A 9,889-nucleotide genomic window follows, 5' to 3' on the forward strand; every position below is an offset into this window, starting at 1 on the left:
GTGCGTGGATCCGGCGGCTACAGGGCTGGGAGGCGGCAATGGCTAGGATGGGCTCGCCAGGATATGGAACCCGGTGTGCTGCGGGTGGCGCATGCGAAGGTGCTCGGCGACGAGGCATTCCTGCGGCACATTGCTTCATGTATTTCATAAATAAACGCAAAGCGGCTCCTGTCAGGAGTTCCAAAAATCACATCTTACATAGTATAAGAGCCAAAAGGTTTTAAGTTCAAGACCGACTGGCATAATTTAAAAAAAACTGCAATCCACTTTTGATCAAGTTTAGGTCCGAGGGAGCCACACGTGAGGGGGGAGGGAGAGGGGGTGTTAAAGTATGAATGCATAGCCCACCTTTCTCCATCAACCAGAGCTTTTGTGTGAAAGGTAGGCTATGCTTTTATACTTCAACACGGTGTAGGGTCGTGGTAGCAATCCTTCTTCTCCTAGGTCCGGGCATCGGCTGGCAGTAGCTTGGATATGGGGCTTGTGCTTGGGCAGACCAGATATTGGTCTGTGACCAGTCGAGGTTGTTGCTCGGAGTAGGAGTGATTGGGCGTGGTTCGGGTGGTAAGTTCCTCTCAGTGCTCGATGGTGGAGGTTGAGACAACGCTATCCCGGCAGAAGGATCAACACCATAGGCCAAGCACGTGGCGTCGAGTGAGCTCGTCTTGGCCAAGGCTTACCCGACGGTGGTTATCGCAAGTTACTAGGTCATGCCCCTCCGATCCATCGGGACTGGTTGGGGATGCAGGTATGGGCGCCTCCTACCATGGAGGTGCTGACCTGGACCTAGTAGCTGATGCCAACCTAGGAGTAGTTGGTGATGCCATTGCTCTTCCTACCGTGGTTTGAAAGATGTGAAGTGGGCGAGAGGCAATGTCTCGGACCATAGACACTGGGGCGTGGCCCCGGATGGCAGTCTACATGGTCGGCTCTCGGGGGGCGCCTTTGTTGTGGCGGTGGCTATGCCTCTTGGTTGCATGGGTGGCGAGAGGTGTACTAGCGGGTGGCCTATGCTCGTTCATTGCCACTGGCGGTGGCGATGCTCAGATCCGGATCTGGAGGCTTGTGCTTGTTGCGATTGTCCTAGATGCCTCGTGGTGACACGTGTGAGCTGTCAAGTGAAAACTCCGTGCCTTGGCACGCGACGACGATGACGTTTGCGGGTGCCAGTCTCCTCTTGAAGACGTCGTTGTGGTTCTGCTCTCTCGGTGAGGGTTCCGAGCGAAGACTCTTGTCCATCTTGGACTTGGCAGTATCGATGCTTAGCGTCATTTTCCTTTCCAAAGGCGTTGTCATGTAACTTAGGTGTCTTAGGGCGTGTAGTGATGATGTATTCAAGTTGTGTGCATTTATATTGCTTGATTGTCCTGGGATCTTCTTTGTGAGAGGGTTTCTTCACTACCTTGTGTCGTTCGGCTGTATTATATTATGTGCTTTATATATAAAGCGAGGCAAGAGTCTGTTTGAGAGACCCGCTGGTGGCCTAGCGTCGTTGTTTCACCGAGGATCCTAACGGTGAAAACAGTTTTGTTACAAGACCGTTTACGGCAGTGAAGTAGACGGATGATTAGGCATGTGAACTGAGCGGGTGATTCTTGTGTTGTTGTTGAAAGGCAAGTGAAAGCCTCATCTTTGTCTGTTGACAGATTTCGTGATCCTCCCGCTCGCCCACTTTCTCGTCCTTGGTCCCGACGATTGCCGTCTCTCACTGTTCTCTTGTTGATGGACGCATGATTCCCTTGTGTAATTTCACTCGTGTTGTTTTCAACCCAGCGGTGGTGAGGTGAGGTGATGCGATGTGATGTGGCTGCGCACGCCGCGGCACGGCATCTCCATCCCTGTCGCCAACGGTCGGCCAAACTGGCCGTATCTTCTCGTATCTCCCGCCACCACCGGCCATCTCATCCGTGCCACAAGTTGCGGGATTTTCACAAAATAATTCACAAACCTGTCCCTCCTCCATGCCGCCCTCGTCCTCCCTCACACCAGAAATTCCAACGCCACGATGGTTCACGTACTACTAGACGCACCTGCCAACCTTTCCAGGGACGGCGCGCGCGTCCTGCGTGTGTGGCGGGGGTCGTCCGGGCTGCCGCCGTTCTGCGCCCCGGCCGTTCCCAGCGTCACGAGCTAATCAATCAATAGTTGTCGCAGTATTTGATTAAGCTCGTGGTTTGAAGGTACCTCGAGCTTAATGATTAGTTGAACTGAACTAGTGGTTCCAGGGACAGGGAGGACCTGACGTGATTAAGACTGGAGACCGTAAATAAACAAATTTAAGCCATGACGAGCATCGCTCAACCACCGCCTGTTGGGAACCTCGAGCCTGCCTTGCTTTCGGTGTACTCGTCGTGGCAGATGATTATTTTGCTGGAGAGGGCAACGTACTCCTACTTCAGCATGGCGGGTTCAAATGACGCACTGTGGCTCATCTGCATGCAGACTAGCAGCGTGAGGTCAAACTCCATCGCATGACCTTAAAGGGATGTCCGTTTTATCCGGATTTTGTTCATTTGGGGTGATAATGGATGCAAAAATGGACATGTGTGTCCGGCATTCGTTGGAGGCGCCCAACGCGACAGACGACTCCAAATTGTCTATCTGCACCACGCTTGCAACACCCCGCCCCCCAGCCCTGCGCCTGCCGCTCCCAGAGCCTGCGCCGCCTCGCCGCTCGCTACCGCTAGCCGCCGCCTCGCCGGCAGCAGCAGCAGCCAGCCCTCGCCGCGGCCCGGCCACCCTCGCCCACACCATCCCCGCCCCGCCGCGGCGCGCCCCGAGCCCGGCCGGGCCCTGCTCCGCGCGCGCCTCGGCCGCCGCGAGCTCGGCCGCGCGCCCGTTCACTCCGTAGTCTTAAAGATCATTGATAACACTTTATAGCTGGCGTTACCAGTAATGCCCTATCTTAATGTACATTGAACCCCTGCAACGGAGGGCGGCTGGGGTCCTGGCGCACTCTATATAAGCCACCCTTCTCTGGGACAAGGATTCACACCCCTTGTAACACACAACCATATTCCAGTCGACCGCCTCAGGGCACCGAGACGTAGGGCTTTTACCTCCTCCGAGAGGGGCCTGAACTCGTAAACTCGTGTGTACAACCTCGCCGTAGCTAGGGCCTCGCCTCCTTATACGTACCCCCTGCTCTTAGTGTCAGACTTAGTACCACGACAGTTGGCGCCCACCGTGGGGCAAAGCGTCTTAGCAACTTCCGACGAGGTTGCATTTTTTCCGATCTTCATCAACATGGTTTCCGGCGGCGGTTTAGTCATGGGCCGCGAGTTCCGACTCGGTGCGCTCACTTTCGTCGCCGACGACTCCGCCTGGCTCCAAGAAGCCCCCCTCGATGTCGAGGCTCTCCCGATCCGCAGATCGTCGCACTTCCGCGTGAGTGCATGCGGCGTCCTCCTACGGCAGCCATCGACTCAGTATCGGTCGGTCCTCGCATCGCCTTCTCACTCCGCTGGACGCCGCCGCAAGCGATCCGGTCGGTCGTGGCTCCAGCGGTGGGTGAAGCATGCGGTGGCTCGCTAGAAGACCACCCCCAAGTCGCGGCAATCGAGCCCGACGAATTTCTCTGCGGTCCAGTCGACCTGTCGACTGGTTCTGCAGGTACGCTTTCCGAGAGCGGGAGCCATGACCCCGCGAAAGAAGTTCTCATGGTCGACTCCTGTCGCAACCCACTTGGGTTTTGCCGCAGCGGCGAAAACGGTGGCGGCTATGGCCTGTCATTCGGCCACGAGGAGTATGAGCCTCAACCTCTTAACTCGCAGCAGAGGGAAGAGCTGCACCACCGCAATGTGGAGGCCCTCCAGACCCCCACCATAGGGGAAACCACCGAGGCTCGGGCCTTGGAGGCTGTGCGCCTGGCCACGCTGGCTGCGCGCACTCGTTTGGAGAATCTCCAACATTCTCTCGACGAATGTGCCCATCGACTGATCCCCGAATCCAGTCTGCGTTAGTTGTTTTCGCCTGAACCTCAGGTATTCCGCACTCCGATCCAGAATCTTGCAGCGGTTGCGCCTATAGCAGAGTCTATTTAGCCATCCCGTTCAGAGGCTGGAAGGGGCTTGGAATAGATCAGAATGCTTCTCCGAGCAGCAGGAGAGCTGAACTCCATTGTTTCTCAGTCGCGGAACAGGATCCACAGCAGGCCAGTAAGGGCAGATACAGTTTAGTCGGCACACAGTCCTGGGTCGCCTTTGCGACGTGAAGATCATGATCACCGCCGAGATCGGCACCTGGGAAGAGCTCATGGAGAGTTTGATCGTGAGTACGTCCGTGACAACCACCGTCGAGTGCCTTTGCCCCTTTTAAGGAACGGGTCGTACGCGCCCCGGCGGTATGACGACAGGCGCTCGTATGGTAATGACCGCAGAGTTCCAGTCAACCCAAGAGAGCCTGGGTTTGACGCAAGGCCAGTCCTTGTCCAAGGCTTGGTCGACCAGAACAGAGCATACAGAGATGGGTTGGATAGAGACAGACTAGGTGGAAGCAAGGTCCACGTTTCCGGCCCCGAGTGTTTCGGAAGGGCCATCCGAGCCACTGAGATCCCTCACAACTTCAGATTGGCGACTGACATCAGTAAGTTCACAGGAGAGTCGAAGCCTGACACTTGGTTGGAAGACTACCAAGTGGCTATGCATATTGGTGGCGGCTGTGATGAGGTGGCCATGAAGCACCTCCCTTTGATGCTTGAAGGTTCTGCCAGAGCTTGGCTGAATCAGTTGGCCCCTGGAAGCATTTTCAGTTGGGATGAGCTGGCCCAAGTGTTTACCAACACATTTGAGGGCACCTGCAAGAGACCTGTTGGTTTGTCGGAATTGCAGCATTGCGTGCAGAAACAGAATGAGACCTTGAGAGATTATATCCAGAGATGGATCACTCTTCACCACATGGTGGAGAACGTATCGGATCACCAAGCAGTTTGTACCTTTAAAGAAGGCGTTCTCTATAGAGAGCTCAATCTGAAGTTTGGTCGGACTGGAGACATGTCTCTGGCTCGGATGATGGAGATTGCCACCAAGTACACTAACGGCGAAGAAGAGGACCGACTCCGGAGCGGTAAGAACAAACCAGTCGCCCAGGACACCGGAGGAGGAAACTCCAGTCGGAAGCATAAGCGAAAGGCTGAAGCAGCGGGCCCTGCCGAAGCATCAGTTTTGAACCAAGGAAAGTTCAAAGGGAAGCCCAAGGGGCCTTGGACCCCTAAAAAGTGAAAGATCAAGCAAGAAATGATGTACTTGATTTGCAGTGTCATATACACATCAAAAAGGATGAAGAGGGGAATCTGATTCTCCCCAAGCATACCACTCGACAATGTCGACTCCTGATCCAGAGCTTTCGAGAAAGCCAACCAAGTGAAAAGGAAAAAGAGTCCGATAAGGAGGAAGACAAAGAGGATGATGGTGGTTACCCCAATGTTAATGCCACCTTGGTGACTTTTGCGGACCTAGAGAGCAAAAGTCGACTGAAAGTTATTAACAGAGAGGTGAACATGGTTGCTCCGGCAACACCAAGATATTTGAAGTGGTCAAAACCCCTATTACATTCGACCAGTTAGACCACCCGCCGCACATTGCTACCCTGGGCGGCAAGCATTGGTGGTTGACCCAGTCGTTAGGGGCACCCGACTGACCAAGGTTTTGATGGATGGTGGCAGTGGACTGAATATATTGTACGCTGAGGCCCTCTGGGGGATGGGCATTCCAATGTCCAAACTCAGTGAGAGCAACATGAGATTCCATGGTATCATCCCAGGAAAGAAAGCCGATTCACTCGGTTAGATCACTCTTGATGTGGTTTTCGGTGATTCCCTGAATTATCGCAAGGAAAAGTTGATGTTTGAGGTAGTGGATTTCGATAGTGCCTATCATGCCATTCTAGGCAGACCTGCTTATGCTAGTTTCATGGCTCGATCGTGCTATGTGTACCTCAAGTTGAAGATGCCTGGCCCCAAAGGCGTGATCACGATCACTTGAAATCGGCAGAGAGCAGAGGATCGTCTCCAGAATGGTTCGAAGATCGCCGATGAGCAGATGGCAGCAGTAGAGTTTCAAGAGTACCAGAAAACTATAGATCTGAGTGATTTGCTGCGTGCCAAGAGGCCTGCCTTGGAGTCTGCTTTTTAGTCGGCCAGTGAGACAAAGCCGGTTCACATTCACCCAACCGACCCCAATGCTGCTCCGACCCATATCTCAACGACACTCGACATCAAATAGGAAGAAGCGCTCATCCAGTTCCTCTATGAGAACTGGGACATCTTTGCATGAAAGCCATCTAACATGCCAGGTGTACCCAGGGGACTGGCCGAGCACCGTTTGCGAGTTGACTCAAAGGAAAAACCTATTAAAGAGTATCTCCGTCAGTCCGCCGCGGAGAAGAGAAAGGCGATTGGTGAGGAGGTGGCTTGGCTTCTGGCTGCCGAGTTCATCCGCAAGATATACCACTCCGAGTGGCTCGCCAATGTCATCATGGTCCCCAAGAAAGATAAGCACTTCGAATGTGTATTGATTTCAAGCATATCAATCAGGCCTGCCCAAAAGATCATTTTCCTCTGCCCTGCATCGACCAGATAGTCGACTCAACTGCGGGATGTAGCGATTGTCCTTTTTGGACGCTTATTCTGGGTACCATCAGATCCGACTGTATGGACCCGACAAGATAAAGACAACTTTCATCATCCCGTTCGGGTGTTTTTGCTATGTTACTATGCCCTTTGGCCTCAGGAATGCTGGTGCCATATTCATGCGCATAATTCAGAAGTGCCTGCTCACTCAAATCAGTCGGAATGTGGAAGCGTACATGGATGACATAGTGGTTAAGTCACACAAAGGTTCTGACCTGCTGACTGACCTCGCTGAAAGCTTTGCCAACTTAAGAAGATATGATATCAAGCTCAATCCATCAAAGTGCACATTCGGGGTTCCAGGCGGAAAGTTACTCGGTTTTCTCGTTTCCGAATGGGGGATCGACACAAATCCAGAGAAGATTGTCACTATCCTCTGAATGAAGCGCTCTGTGCCCGTGCATGATGTTCAAAAGCTTACTGGTTGTTTGGTTGCATTGGGTCGATTCATCTCACGCCTCGGTGAAAAGGCACTGCCTCTTTACCGACTGATGAAAAAGTCTGACAAGTTCGAGTGGAATGATGAAGCTGAAGCAGTGTTTGAAGATCTCAAAGCCCCGCTTTACACCCAACCGGTGCTTGCTACTCCAGTCAGCAAGGAGCCTTTACTGCTTTACATCGCAGCCACTAGACAAGTTGTCAGCACTGTGCTCACGGTCGAGCAGGAAGAAGAAGGCAAAGCCTTCAAAGTTCAGCGCCCTATGTATTACATTTCAGAAGTCTTGACCCCGTCCAAGCAGAGATACCCTCATTATCAGAAGCTTGTTTATGGGATTTACCTGACCACGAAGAAAGTTGCACACTACTTCTCAGACCACTCGGTTTTAGTCGTCAGCGATGCCCCTTTGTCAAAAATTCTGAATAACAGAGATGCTACTTGTCGACTGGCAAAAGGGGCGATTGAACTCCTTCCTTTAGATATCAAGTTTGAGGCAAAGAAAGCCGTCAAGTCTCAAGCAATAGCAGATTTCCTCGCAGAGTGGATTAAGCAGCAACAGCCGACTCAGATTCAGTCAGAACATTGGACTATGTTCTTTGATGGATCCAAGATATTGAATGGCTCTGGTGCAGAAGTGGTTTTAGTGTCCCCAAGAGGAGACAAGCTCAGTTATGTCCTCCAGATTCACTTTGATTCTTCAAACAATGAAGTTGAGTATGAGGCACTATTGTGTGGGTTGCGTATGGCCATTTCACTCGGCATTCGGTGCTTGATGGTCTACGACGACTCAGACTTAGTGGTTAATCAAGTAATGAAGGAATGGGATGTCAGGAGTCCAGCAATGACCGGTTATTGCAATGCAGTGAGAAAGATGGAGAAGAAGTTCGAGGGGTTAGAGCTCCATCACATACCCCGAATCAAGAATCAAGCCGCGGATTTTCTGGCGAAGATAGGTTCCACTCGGAAGCCTATCCCCAGCAATGTGTTCTTAGAGCATCTCCACACTCCATCAGTACAAGAAGATCCCTTCAAGGAGGAGCCCCCGCAACTGATAAGTTCAACCAATCCGACTGAGATTGAAGTCCCATCTGTGGTTGACTTGATCATGGAAGTCTTAGTGATCACGCCTGACTGGATTGTGCCGTACATCGCATACCTGATCAGGCAGGAACTCCCAGAGGATGAGGACGAGGCCCGCCAGATAGTTCGTCGAACGAAAGCTTTCACCATGATAAAAGGGCAGCTTTACAGACAAAGTGTCACAGGAGTGGCTCAATGCTGCATCGCCCCAGAAGAAGGTCGAATGATCCTAAACGATATCCACTCGGGGACCTATGGTCACCATGCGTCCTCTCGGACCATCATGGCCAAAGCATACCGAGCGAGATTCTATTGGCCTCATGCGAATGAGATGGCAAAGGATATAGTCGACAAGTGCGCAGGTTGTCAATTCTACTCCAACATGTCTCACAAGCCCGCGTCTGCCTTGAAGACTATTCCACTCGTCTGGCCGTTTGTAGTCTGGGGGTTGGATATGGTTGGACCCTTCAAGACTGGCAGAAGTGGTTTCACTCATTTGCTCGTGGCAGTCGACAAGTTCACCAAATGGATCGAAGCCAAGCCTATCAAAAACCTTGACTCAAGCATTGCCGTCAGTTTCGTCGGGGAGTTGATATTCAGATGTGGAGTCCCTCACAGCATTATCACAGATAACGGCTCCAACTTTGATTCCGATGAGTTTAAGGCGTTCTATGCTTCCCAGGGCACTCGGGTCGACTACGCATCTGTTGCACACCCGCAGTCGAATGGGCAAGCAGAAAGGGCGAATGGTTTGATCCTTCAAGGGCTGAAACCCTGACTGATGCGCGGCCTCAAGCACGCTGCCGGAGCTTGGGTGACTGAGTTACCATCTGTCCTATGGGGGCTGAGAACAACACCGAACCGGTCAACTGACCGAACCCCTTTCTTCTTGGTGTACGACACTGAGGCTGTGCTTCCGAGTGACTTGGTGCACAATGCTCCTCGAGTGGAACTCTTCTCAGAAGCTGAAGCAGAACATGCACGCCAAGACGCAGTCGATCTCCTGGAAGAAGAACGGGAGATGGCTCTGATCCGGACCATCTATCAGCAAGAACTGCGTTGATTCCATGCCCGTAATGTCAGAGGTCGAGTGTTCCAGGAAGGAGACCTTGTGCTCCGAGTGGATCAGAAACGGCCTCACAAGCTCGCCCCGGCCTGAGAAGGTCCCTTCATCATCACCAAGGTGCTTCACAACGGAGCGTACCACATCTACAACGTAGCCAAGAACATGGACGAGCCACACGCATGGAATGCAGAGCTGCTTCGCCCTTTCTATACCTAAACCACTTGGATTGACGAGTTGTAATAAGAGTCCTTCAGTTTGCTTACCAAAGACAAGATTTGTGCAGTATCTTAATGATTGATTTCCCGTAATCATTTGTGTCTGAATCCCCCAGTGGGTGCCTTAGTCGCGAACCTGATTCACGTAAGTTAAAAAACACTCTGAGTGAAGAGCGATCCTTCCACTCGGGGGCTTAGCTGCGACCCCGTACTCTCCTAAGTTAAAAAACGCTCTGGGTGGAGAGCAACCCTCCCACCCGGCGGCTTACCTGCGACCCCATACTCGCCTAAGTTAAAAAACGCTCCGAGTGGAGAACAATCCTCCCACTCGGGGGCTTAGCTGCAACCACGTACTCGCCTAAGTTTAAAAAAATGCTCCGAGTGGAGAGCAATCCTCCCACTCGGGGGCTTAGCTGCGACCCCGTACTCGCCTAAGTTAAAAACGCTCTGAGTGGAGAACA

The sequence above is a fragment of the Triticum dicoccoides genome, chromosome 2A (assembly GCF_002162155.2).
Source record: "Triticum dicoccoides isolate Atlit2015 ecotype Zavitan chromosome 2A, WEW_v2.0, whole genome shotgun sequence".
NCBI lineage: Eukaryota > Viridiplantae > Streptophyta > Magnoliopsida > Poales > Poaceae > Triticum > Triticum dicoccoides.